Source organism: Marmota flaviventris, chromosome 4 (assembly GCF_047511675.1).
Source record: "Marmota flaviventris isolate mMarFla1 chromosome 4, mMarFla1.hap1, whole genome shotgun sequence".
NCBI lineage: Eukaryota > Metazoa > Chordata > Mammalia > Rodentia > Sciuridae > Marmota > Marmota flaviventris.
In genome coordinates this window covers 145,995,686-146,008,746 of record NC_092501.1, presented here as the reverse complement: position 1 = coordinate 146,008,746, position 13,061 = coordinate 145,995,686, and positions in this window count along the sequence as shown.

Below are 13,061 nucleotides of genomic sequence, written 5' to 3'. Positions count from 1 at the left end.
AAGAATTCTGAGTCATGAAATCTTTAAATCAGTGTCTTAGTTGGCTATTTTTGTAATACTACATTTTGTGAAAAGCCAAAATTGTAGTGGTTTACATTAGACATATTTTTTTTCAAGTCTGAAGGCCTGACAGATATGGATCTAGTTGTTTTTATTCATCATTATTTCTAGGACCCATATGAAGCAGCAAAATCAGCCCTGGCAGGTTATTTTCATAGGGAATGACAGGAGACAAGAGATGAGGCTAAACCACAAACACATGCACCAAGCCTCTGCTTCCATGTGGCATATTTTATGCTCATGAATTAGAACCCTATGTCAATGCTTTGAGAAAATATATCTTATGCATAGTGACACCAGAGCAAGGAAGGGAATGGAACAAAGATGTGTGACTTTGAAAGGAATTTTCTCAACTTGTTTAAATGAAACTCACTTGCCCTGCTTTGTTACAGTTTTTTTTTAATAGTAAGACACTTCTTTCTTTTTTTTATTGGTTTTATTTTTTAAATACATGACAGCGAAATGCCCCACAATTCTTTTTACACATATAGAACAATTTTTCATATCTCTGTTTGTATATAAAGTATGTTCACACCAATTCATGTCTACATACATGTACTTTGGATAATGATATCTAACACATTCCACCATCCTTGCTAATCCCCTGCCCCCTCCCTTTCCTTCCCACCCCTTTGCCCTGTCTAGAGTTCATCTATTCCTCCCATGCTCCCCCTACCTACCCCACTATGAATCAGCCTCCTTATATCAGAGAAAACATTTGGCATTTGTTTTGGGGGGATTGGCTAACTTCACTTAGCATTATTTTCTCCAACACCATCCATTTACCTGCAAATGACATGGTTTTATTCTCTCTTATTGCTGAGTAATATTCTATTGTGTATATATATGCCACATTTTTTTATCCATTCATCTACCAAAGGATATCTAGGTTGGATCCATAGTTTAGCTATTGTTAATTGTGCTGCTATAAACATTGATGTGGCTGTGTCCCTGTAGTATGCTGTTTTTAAGTCCTTTGGGTATATTTTGAGGAGAGGGATATCTGGATAAAATGGTGATTCCATTCTCAGATTTCCAAGGAATCTCCCTACTGCTTTCCATATTGGCTGTACCAATTTGAAGTCCCACCAGCAATGTATGAGTGTGCCTTTTCCCCCCACATCCTCACCAACACTTATTGTTGTTTGTCTTTATAATAGCTGCCATTCTGAGTGGAGTGAGATGGTATCTTAGAGTAGTTTTGATTTGCATTTCTCTAATTATGAGAGATGATGAACATTTTTAAAAATATATTTATTGATTGATTGGATATCCTCTTCTGAGAAGTGTCTGTTCATGTCCTTGGCACATTTATTGATTGGGTTATTTGGTTTTTTGGTGTTTAGCTTTTCAAGTTCTTTATATACCTTAGAGATTAGTGCTCTATCAGATGTGTGAGGGGTAAAAATTTTTTCCCCAGATGGATACTCTCTATTCACCTCACAGATTGTTTCTTTTGCTGAGAAGAAACTTTTTAAATTTGAGTACATCCTACTTATTGATTCTTGGTTTTAATTCTTGCACTATAGGAGTCTTATTAAGGAAGTTGGGACGTAATCCCACATGATGGAGATTAGGGCCAACTTTTTATTCTATTTTATGCAGGGTATCTGGTTGTATTCCTAAGTCCTTGATCCATTTTGAATTGAGTTTTGTGCATGATGAGAGATAGAGGTTTAATTTCATCTTGTTTCATATGGATTTCAAGTTTTCCCAGCACCATTTGTTGAAGAGGCCCTTTTCTCCAATGCATGTTTTTGGTGCCTTTGTCTAATATAAAATAATCATAATTTTGTGGGTTAGTCTCTGTGTCCTTTATTCTGTACCATTTGTCTACCAGTCTGTTTTGGTGCCAATAGCATGTTGTTTTTGTTACTATTGCTCTGTAGTATAGTTTAAGGTCTGGTATAGTGATCCCACCTGCTTCACTCTTCCTGCTAAGGATTGCTTTAGCTATTCTGGGTCTCTTATTTTTCCAGATGAATTCATGATAACTTTTTCTATTTCTAGGAGGAATGCCATTTGTATTTTGATCAGAATTGTATTGAATCTGTATAGTGCTTTTGGAAATATGGTCATTTTGATAATATTAATTCTGCCTATCCAAGGGCAAGGTAGATCTTTCCATCTTCTAAAGTCTTCTTTGATTTCTTTCTTAAAGGTTCTGTAGTTTTCATTGTATAAACCTTTCACTTCTTTCATTAAGTTGATTCCCAAGTATTTTATTTTATTTTTTTGAGGCTATTGTAAATGGGGTAGTTTTCCTCATTTCCTTCTCAGAGGATTTGTCACTGATATACCGAAATGCCTTTGATTTATGGGTGTTGATTTTTTAACCTGCTACTTTGCTGAACTCATTTACTAGTTCTAGAATTTTTCTTTTGGAGCTTTTTGGGTCTTCTAGGTATGGAATCATATCATCAGCAAATAGGGCTAATTTAAGTTCTTCTTTTCCTATATGTATCCCTTTAATAGATTTTGTCTAATTGCTTTGGCCAGTGTTTTAAGGACTATGTTAAATTTTATAAGTGGTGAAAGAAGGCATCCCTGTTTTGTTCCAGTTTTTAGAGGGAATCCCTTCAATTTTTCTCCATTTAGAATGATGTTGGCCTGGGGATTAGTGTAGATAACTTTTACAATGTTGAGATATGTTCCTGTTATCCTTAGTTTTTCTAGTGTTTTGAACATGAAGGGGAACTGTATTTTGTCAAATGCATTTTCTTCATCTATTGAGATGATCATATGATTCTTATCTTTGAGTCTATTGATGTGATGAATTACATTAATTGATTTCCTTATGGTTAACCAACCTTGTATACCTGGGATGAGTCCCACTTGATCTTTTTGATATGTTTTTGTATTTGATTTGCTAAAATTTTGCTGCGGATTTTTGCATCTATGTTCATTAGAGATATTGGTCTAAAGTGTTTTTTCTTTGATGTGTGTTTGCCTGGTTTTGGAATCAGGGTGTTATTGGCCTCATAGAATGAGTTTGGAAGTTCTCCCTCTTTTTCTATTTCCTGAAATAAATAGAAGAGTATTGGTATTAGTTCTTCTTTAAAGGTCTTGTAGAACTTGGCTGTGTAACCATCTGATCCTCGGCTTTTCTTGGTTGGTAGGCTTCTGATGGCATCTTCTATTTCATCACTTGGTATTGGTATGTTTAAATTGTGTATACCTTCCTGATTCAGTCTGGGCAAATCTATGAGTTAAGAATTCATCCATTCCTTCACTATCTTCTATTTTATTGGAGTATAAGTTTTCAAAAAAATTTTCTAAGTATCCTCTGTATCTCTGTAGTGTCTTTTGTGATATTACCTTTTTCATCACATATGCTGGTAATTTGAGTTCTCCCTCTCCTTCTCTTCCTTAGCTAAAGGTTTGTCAATTTTATTTATTTTTTCAAAGAACCAACTTTTTGTTTTATCATTTTTTTCATTGTACCTTTTATTTTGATTTCATTGATTTCAGCTCTAATTTTAATTATTTCTTGCCTTGCCTTCTGCTGCTTTTGCTATTGATTTGTTCTTTTTTTTTTTCCTAGGGATTTGAGATATAAAGTGAGGTCATTTATTTGTTAACTTTTTCTTCTTTTAAGGAATGAACTCCATGCAATGAACTTTCCTCTTAGTACTGCTTTCATAGTGTCCCAGAGATTTTGATATGTTGTGTCTATGTTCTCATTTACGTCTAAGAATATTTTTTTAATCTCCTCTTTGATGTCTTCTGCAACCCATTGTTCATTCAGTAGCATATTGTTTAGTTTCCAGGTGTTGGAGTAATTTTTATTTTTTATTTTGTCATCGATTCCCAATTTCATTCCATTATGATCTGATAAAATGCATGGTAGTATCTCTACATTTTTGTATTTGCTAAGAGTTGCTTTGTGGCATAGTATACAGTCTATTATAGAAATGGCTCCATGTGCTGCTGAGAAGAAAGTGTATCTGCTTGATGCAGGTTGAAATATTCTATATATGTCAGTTAAGTCTAAGTTATTGATTGTATTATTGAGTTCTATAGATTCATTATTCAACTTTTATTTCAAAGATCTATCCAGTGGTGAGAGAGATATGTTAAAGTCACCCAAGTTTATTGTGTTGTGATCAATTTGACTCTTGAACTTTAGAAGAATTTGTTTGATGAATATTTCTGCACCATTGTTTGGGGCATATATATTTATGATTATTATGTCTTGTTGGTGTTTGCTTCCCCTGAGCAGTATGTAATGTCCATCCTTATCCATTTTGATTAACTTTGGCTTGAAGTCTATTGTATATGATACAAGGATGAAAACCGTTGCTTGCCTCCGCAGTCCTTGTGAGTGGTATGATTTGTCCCAAACTTTTTTTGTTTCCTCTTCATGGAATATTTTTTTCAAGGATGTTTTGTAGTTTCAGTTTTCAAGCTATACATTTTTTTAACTTTTGTTTATCATGAAAGGTTTTTATTTCATCTTCATTGCCAAAGCTTAATTTTGCTGGCTTGTTTGGCACCCATTTTCTTTCAGAGCTTGATATATGTTGTTCCAGGAACTGCTAGCTTTCAGGGTCTGTGTTGAAAAATTTGCTGTTATCCTAACTGGTTTTCCTCTATATGTAGACTGATTCCTTTCTCTTGTGGCTTTTAAAATTCTCTCCTTATTCTGTTTATTTGGCATTTTCATTATAACGTGCCTTAGTGTGGATCTGTTGTGATTTTGTACACTCGGTGTCCTGTAGGCTTCTTGAATTTGGATTTCCAATTCATTCTTCATGTTTGGAAAATTTTCTGATATTATTTCATTGAATAGATTCTTCATTCCTTTGGTTTGGACCTCTATGCCTTCCTCTATCCCAATAACTCTTACATTTGGTCTTTTTATGCTATCCCGTATTTCTTGAATGTTCTGTTCATGGTTTCTTACCATTATCACTATGTGATCTATATTCTTTTCCATATTATATATTTTGCCTTCATTGTCTGATGTCCTGTCTTCCAAATGGTCTACTCTGTTGGTGATACTTTTATTTGAGCTTTTAATTTGGTTTATTATTTCTTTCATTTCAAGGATTTCTTCTTTTTTGTTTTTAGCACCTCTATCTCCCTGTTGAAGTGATCTTTGCTTCTTGTACTTGTTTATGAAGCTCATTGTCAAAGTGATTTTTCACTTTCTGTGTTTGTTCTCTTATATCTTCCTTGAGTTCACAGAACATTTTAACCATTTATATTCTAAACTCCTTCTCCTTAATTTCTCCTGCTGTGGTTGCCAATGATTCTAATGATGTGGTGTCTTCATTTGTTTGAGGTACTTTCTTTCCTTGTCTTTTCATGTTGCTTGTGTTTCTTCCTTTCCAGCTCTGTGGGTCTAGATTGTTATTGTTTTTATCTTATTGGTTTGTAATGCTCTTGTAGGATTCCAAGACCTCTACTTTGTGGGGAAGGACAATGTTAACAGATCCCAATATACCACCTATGAACAATTTGTTTTTATTAAGACATTTAAAGTTTAGTCTCAATGTACAGAAATGTTGGATTCAATTATTATCTAAAATATAATTAGTAGTTTTGTAAAAAGATTTACAGTTTCTGACAGTGGACAATAAGCTGGGGGTGTGGCTTCGGATGATATGTTAGGAGGTAGGATGTGAGGATATAGAGTTAATGTATCTTAGGAAGTATGAAGGAGAAATCTAGTGAAGAGGGTTAGTAGCAAGAGAATAGACAGGAAGTAATTTAGGGTAGGCAATTACATGGGATGACAGTAGAGTACAAAAAGCAAACACACATATGTATTTAGAAAAATACAGATGTTAAAACAGAAAAATTTGGAGGGGGAAAGAAAAATGAAAGAATAAAAAGGAAAAGAATAAAGGGGGCATATATAACACTTCCATATTATATTACTCAGATGACTCAGTCCTCAAAGTCCTATTTCATGCAAAGTTCTTGGTTTCACATATGTTGGGTATGTGAGGGCTGGAGGATGGAGAGGTAGAAGAGAAAAAAGCAACCAACCAACCAACCAACCAACCAACAAAAAAATTGAAGGAAGAAGCCAGGGTTGTAGCTAGCTTTAGAGACCTGTATCTTTCCTGCTTCACTTCTTATCCAGTAGGTGGTGCCATCTGTTGTAACCTGGTGTCTACCCTCAGGATGGTGGAGGTAACCAGTATGGGAAGACTGGTCCTGGTACAGGGTGCCTGGATGCGGGGAGTGGCACCCACCAGTTCCCCTGCAGAAAGAGTGCACCTCACTGGTCTCTTTTTAGGACCCTTCACTTGTATGACGTGAGTGCCTGGTACTATCTCCCTCTCTGGCCTGGAGATTTCCCAGTTCCTGGTCTCTCTCTCTCCCTTAGCAGTTACCAATTGAGGAAACTCTCACCCCGGGGCTCCTGTGGCTGGCTCCCTGGTCACACTGAACACCTGTGTTGGGCAACTACTGTGTTGGGTTACTGCTGCTGGGGAGGGGGGAATGTTGGAAATCTGGTACCTGGATGCTAGACTGGGCACTGCCCCCAGCTAAATGGCCAGAATGTTGAGTCAAGATGGCGGTGGTCTGCTTTCAGTTCCAGGGAGCCTGGTGAGGTGGAGGGAGCCTGGTGAGGTGGGGGGAGCTGGGTGATGGTGTTGTGATGTGGGTAAGTAGCAGCTGAGTGACTTGCATGGGAGCTAAGCGAAGTCTTGGTGATCTGTAGATGTGTTGATAGGTGATTCTGCTAAGATGCTCGCTCAGGGAGTCTTGCATGGACTGGAACTTCTGGCTTTGGATCCTGCTCCAACTCCCGGTGTCTTACTGAAACGATGAGGCCCAGAGCCCTGCCTGGGATCACAGCGCTGGTGATTTCTGTGGAGAGCAGCTGGATAGGGGTCCTCTAACACTCTCAGAGATGAAGTATTCCTACTAGGTGGGATCTTTGGTACTGGCGGCCTGGGGCAAGGGGAGGCTCTCTCCCTTCCTGCCACCATGTTTTTTCTCTCAAGCACAGGTTTACAGTTTCAAATACATCAACAATATTTTAGGAAACAGTGATAATATTAAATTATAATCTTCAACTTTGGCTGTATATTAAAAACACATGGGATGTTTTTAAAAAACATTGAGTGCCATATTCAACCTGACCAATTGGAAGAATTTTGGGGAATGTCATCCTGGCATTTCTATTTAAGTTTTCTTCTTTTGATCCCTGCATGTACAAAGGAAGGTTGAACATTACTGTTGGAGGAAATGGAATATTGCAGAATAATTTCCATATTCCTCCTCTGAACATTTTCAACTAGAGCTCAGTATTTATTTCTGTATCTTTAAGGTTTAGTACATTTTATTTCAAGTATATTGAAACTTTGTCTTCCAGTTACAGAAAAAAGTTGTGGTTCTTGAAGTTTACATATGGAGTATTATTCTAGCCTTATTAAGATTTTATATTTTATTCTCCTTAGGGTTAATTTATGAAAGATTAGGAATTCTTTTATGCAATTTTAAGTGCCTTATCTTTCTTTGGTATAGTAGTTGCTGGGGATTGAACCCAGGGCCCCATGCAAGGTTAAGCACATGTTCTATAGACAAGATACACCCACCTCAGGTATATTCTTTTGTGGAAGAGGGAATATATTTTGAATCACAGAAATCGCATGATTTAGCATTATGTCTTCCAGGAGGAATACCAAAGCACAATTTGTTCTCAATGATCTTTGTTTTCTTAGTTCTCAAAATGTGTAAACAAGGAATTGAAATATTGTTTCAGAAAACCCACAACATGTTAAATCTTTCTGGCCTCACACATTTTGGTCACCCTATAGGAAACTCCTATTTTTAACATAAAATAAGCTTCTATTATTTGGTTTGAAATATACATATATATTTTTTTCTGAAAATTAATTTTAAAAGATATATGTATACATAATTTATAGCTTTATATAACCAAAGCTAATTTTAAAAGCTATGTACATACATACTTATATAATTTTAAAGCCATGTACATAGCTTTTAAAATTAATTTTCAAATATTTCCAACATTATTATTATGTTTAATAAGTTAGAAACATTCCATTGATTTATCACTTTATTCATGCTTATGATCTGAAATTCTTATGTGCTAATATGTAACATAACAATTCAGAGTATGGAATAAGGAAGAAACGAAGAATTCTAAATCACATCAAGCATATTAGCAATAAAAGGCAAGAATCAATACAAGAGAAAAGTATAGTACATAAAACAGGATAAAGTAATCAATAGCAGTGGATTATAGTATACAATTGCAGATGATTACAGGGAAATCCACTTGAGTTACACAGTGATACTAAAGAGGTTCAACAAATGTCCACTGCATATTGGCTTCACACAAAGGATAAAGGAAATTGCAAAAGTGAAATAGAGAGTTTCAAAGAAAATGAACAAAAGTATTTAAAAAAAACCTGAAAGTTTATGAGATTTTAGAAAATAATTTTTGGAAATGATTTTGCTTTCTAGCCACCAAAGAAAAAACATCCAAGTGTCTGGGCCCATAAACACATATTCAGAAAGTTAAATAAGAGGTGGCTTATTATGTATTAATTATTTTGGAAGGAAAATATGATTTTTTCAGTTATTTAAGGCTGCACTAACAAGTCACCACAAAATGAGTAGATAAAAAATGGTAGCTGTTTCATTCTTATCTCATGTTCCTGAGGGCTTGTTGGTCTCAATTGAGTGGTCCCCACTCAAGGTCTTATTTTTGGCTCCAGACAAATGGTGGTTGGGGGTAGAGTGATTTCAAAGACTTTGTCTGTCACCTATCTTCAGGTGACTTAGGCTTCTTCACAGGATGATTGATGAATTTCAATAAAAAGCATTTATTATTTATTTCAATAGAAAGCATCCCAAGATCAGACAGAAGGTATAACAATTTTATGACATAGCTTAGGAATGCAAAAATATGTCACTCCCATTGTATTCCATAGATTCAAGAGGAGGACATATAAAGTCCATATTTTCTGTTGTAGTGGAGTAAATGTCACATTTTAAAAGCATAGAATAATGAGAAATCTTTTTGCTGCTATTGAAAATAAAATCTACTACAGGTATCCCAAGTCTCCTTTTGTCCTCTCAGTTGTGGACAATAAAATATTTATGTAGGCTTATATTATATATATGCCAATTTACTCCAATCAAAAATTTGAATATGAACTCTGAAGTGTTTAATATCATTGGATGTGAATTGGAGTTATTCTTCCAAGACTTCACCTAGCTGTCAAGTGTCAGTGTCTCAGATCCCAACATTCACTACCCTCTCCTGCTGCCTTGCAGGCTTTATTTTAGTCCTCTGAATTTCCATGCTCTTCACCACTTCTAGGTCTCTGGTTACTTGCTTGTCTCCTGGATCTTTGCATAGTACGTATATTACGTAGGAATGCTATAATAAAACACCATAGATTGGGTGGCTTACACAACAGAAATTTATTTCACATATTACTGGAGGGTAGAATCCAAGAACAGAGTGCCAGCAGGGTGAGGTTCAGGGGAGGGTTTTCTTCTAGGCTTGTTGACAGCTGTACCCTCATAGTGTCTTCAGGGAGTAGAAAGAACATGAGGGAAACTCCTCTGTAGTCTCCCCTTATAAGACCATCAATGAGATCATGAAGGCTGCACCCTCCTGATGTCTTCTAAACCTAATTGCCATCTAAAGTTCCTATCTCCAAATACCATCACATTTGGGGCTAGGACTTCAAAAACATTCAATGAATTTTATGGTGTGACACAGTTCTGTCCAGGACATAGGTAGTTCCTCATTTGTTAACTCTCTGCACATATACTGGGGCTTCCCTAGCCATGCTATGGACAATAATTCCGTTCCTTCAGAGGTTCTTTTCATCATATTACTGTATTCCCCTCATTACTTCTATGCTACTGCCTCTCAACTTTGCATTAGATTCAGATCTCAATAAGGTAGATTTTTGTGTTCATTTTGGATCATTGCTTGCCACAGAGAAGCCTTCAGGAAATGATCCATGTGTTACAGGCTAAAGGTATCCTTGGTTGTTGTCATTGCAAAGGAAACACTTCAGGGACACAGAAGCAGTCAGTTATGTAAAAAAGGAGATTTTCTAAGCAAGAAGCAAAAATCTACTTCCAACAGGTGAAAGTGCAGAGTCCCATGCAGAAATGACTGTGTTTCAGTCAGGAGACACAGAGCAGATAGTAAATAAGCACTCATTTTTATTTAACAAAATGAAAGTACACTCCAGAGAACATGGAGTGGATCCTCTTAAGAATTGGAATGTTTCCGTAGTCCCAGGATTGGGGTTCACTCTATTTTCATGTCCTGATCTGGTTTGAGTTTAGTTCCTCCTCTGCCCCTATATCACACGAGTGGCAAATGTGATGGACAGAAGGTGTTAAGTAATCAGGGCAAGAGTTCATGCTCTATACCAGTAGTCTCTGCAAAAATCTACAAGAGCAAGGAGAGGTGGTGTGGTGTCAAAACTGCAGCGCAAATGATAGGACCACAGCATGATAATTTGCCAAAGGTTGCTTTTGGACATGTTGCAGCTTAGTAACAGACTTTAGGTAGGTACTAATCTGAGTGAAGTGCTGTTTCCAGAAAAGAACCTGAAGTTCTAACTGCAACTGGGCAGAGCTTTTGCTTCCCTGGGTCTTCGGAACCCTCTCCTTGGTCTGCCCCAGTTTCTTTTTCCCTTCCTGCTGCCTTGTTCATGTTTGTGTTACCTAACACTGGATAAGTGAATGAATCAGTTAATGACTAAATTGATGCATTTTTCTGGCAGTTTTAATTTAGTGATAATCAATTGTCCTTCTTAAATGGTCAATAATCAGACCACTGTGGCTTTCATGAGTTTGTCCCTATTCTGTTACTTTTAGACCACAGAGAAAATAATTAGTTTGTGCACAGCATAGAGAGGACTTCAAATATTTGAACACAGTTATTCTGTCTCATTTATATTTTCATTTTAAACATTGTGTATGCTTTCAAAAACATAATGACAGATTTCTAATCCTTTTGTCCTTATTGACACTTTTCTCTGGAAGGTTTCAGTTTTCAAATGACCCTTTGAAAGAGTGTGCTCCCAGTAGAACATAGTACTCTAGGTAAAGTTTCACCAGCTGAGGATAAAATAGGTATCACTCTTTTTAGGAGCTCTGTATTTTTATTGATGCAGAATAGAACATGTTGCCTTTCCTGAGGAATCATGATTCATAAACAATCAAACGTATATTTCCATTTTTAATTGTGTCATTGTTGCCAAAGCTAAAATCAAAGGCCAGAATTTTGCCAAGTGTCAAGGATCAACAATTTAGGGCCTTTTAAAGCTAACTTTAGAAACCAAGAAAACAAAATGTATTCTAAGTGGGTTAAGATTCCAAAATAAATCCAGAAGATTGACACAAAATGAGATCATGCTGTTTTCACATCTGAGATCAAAAGAAGCTTCCAAATAATTCATAAGACTTCTGATTTAATGCCATATGGCTGGCGTCTTTGCAATCACCAGCTTGAACTTCCTATTTAAAAATTGTTAAGACCATCAGAAAAAAGGTTGAAAGCAATAGAAACTAAAAGTGATTAACAACCAATGGTTAAATTCAGTTAAATATTCAACAATTATTTTCCTTTTCAAGAGAAGGCAAGACTTTTTGTTTTCTTGTATGTCCTGTGCATATTTAAAATCCAAGTCCCTTAATTTTTGGAACTTTATTAAGAATATCAGCACAGGATTCAAATTTCTAGGTACAGATAACAGATTCATTTCTTATTACTTTATTAGTACTGAGGCAAATTACTTAGCATCTTAATGCCTTAGTTTCCCTTATCTGTCAAATACTATAATCAAATCACCAATGCAGATAATTATGTAAAATATTGTGCATAAGACTCTATAAAACAAATGCTCAGTAAAAGCAGGTTATTTATAGATTATTATTATTATGTAATAAAACATTTATGCTTGCTTAAAGATATTAAGAAATACGTAATACTACCTTCATGGGCTTTCTTATTGGCTAAGTATTGCACATTGTCAGCACCAGAATATAGAAGCGTTCTTTCTCCAAAGACAGGACTTTACATTTGGAGGCACCTGGAACATCATCTTCACCTTCTTCTGTATCACTTTTTTTTTCCTCCACCCCCAGCTTTCCAGAAGATCTTTGCTATATCAGCTAGTTTCTGTGGATTATCAGCATGAGTATCACTGGGAGCAAGTTCAAAATTGAGAACCTCAGGACCCATCCTGGGACTATTAGTTAAGAATTTTCATTTCAAGAAGACCCAAGTTTACTCATCTGTTTATCATTATCTATAAAATTTTGGTTTACACTTATTTCGAAGCCACTACACTCAGCCAAAGGTCTATTATAATAGTAGTACTGAGAGTCTGAAGAATACTTTATATCCTGGAAATTGAGTCTACTAGCAAATTCAGACTTGCACCTGTGGAGCCAAATAAAGAGGTACATTCAGAGATAAACAGAGAGAAGAGAAAAATTTTGAGTGCAATCTGAGATACCAGACTGAGACCTTTGCACCTGCTATAGAGGTCACTCAGTTCATTGTGGACAAGTGTGACTCAGAAGAAAGTTATTTTGAAGACTAAAACAGCAAGCTACAGTGTTATTATACCATCTGTTTCTTGGGAGGATCAGATAGCCAGGTGGGCCAGTCCAAGATTCTTTTCTGCGCCTTGTGGTGACCATGCCTTAATAAACTCCTGATCTGTCCCTTTACTCTATTCCTTAGATCACTAGAGTTCAATTATTTTATCACAGAGAACTATCTGCTGTTTGCTTTTCCTTAGAGCTTAAGTCAGACCATCCTGAATTTGGAGACAAAAGATACAGATGAACTCATTTCCACTGATCATATTCTTTCACATGAAAGCAAAATCTTTTACATGAAAAATCTTGTAGTTACCTTGTGCAAACCTCCTAATGCTTAATTTGAGGAAAATAAAGTTTTCTAAGCTCATGTATTCTATCACTAAAATGAGAATAATCGTAGTCTTTAATGCACAGGGTTTTGT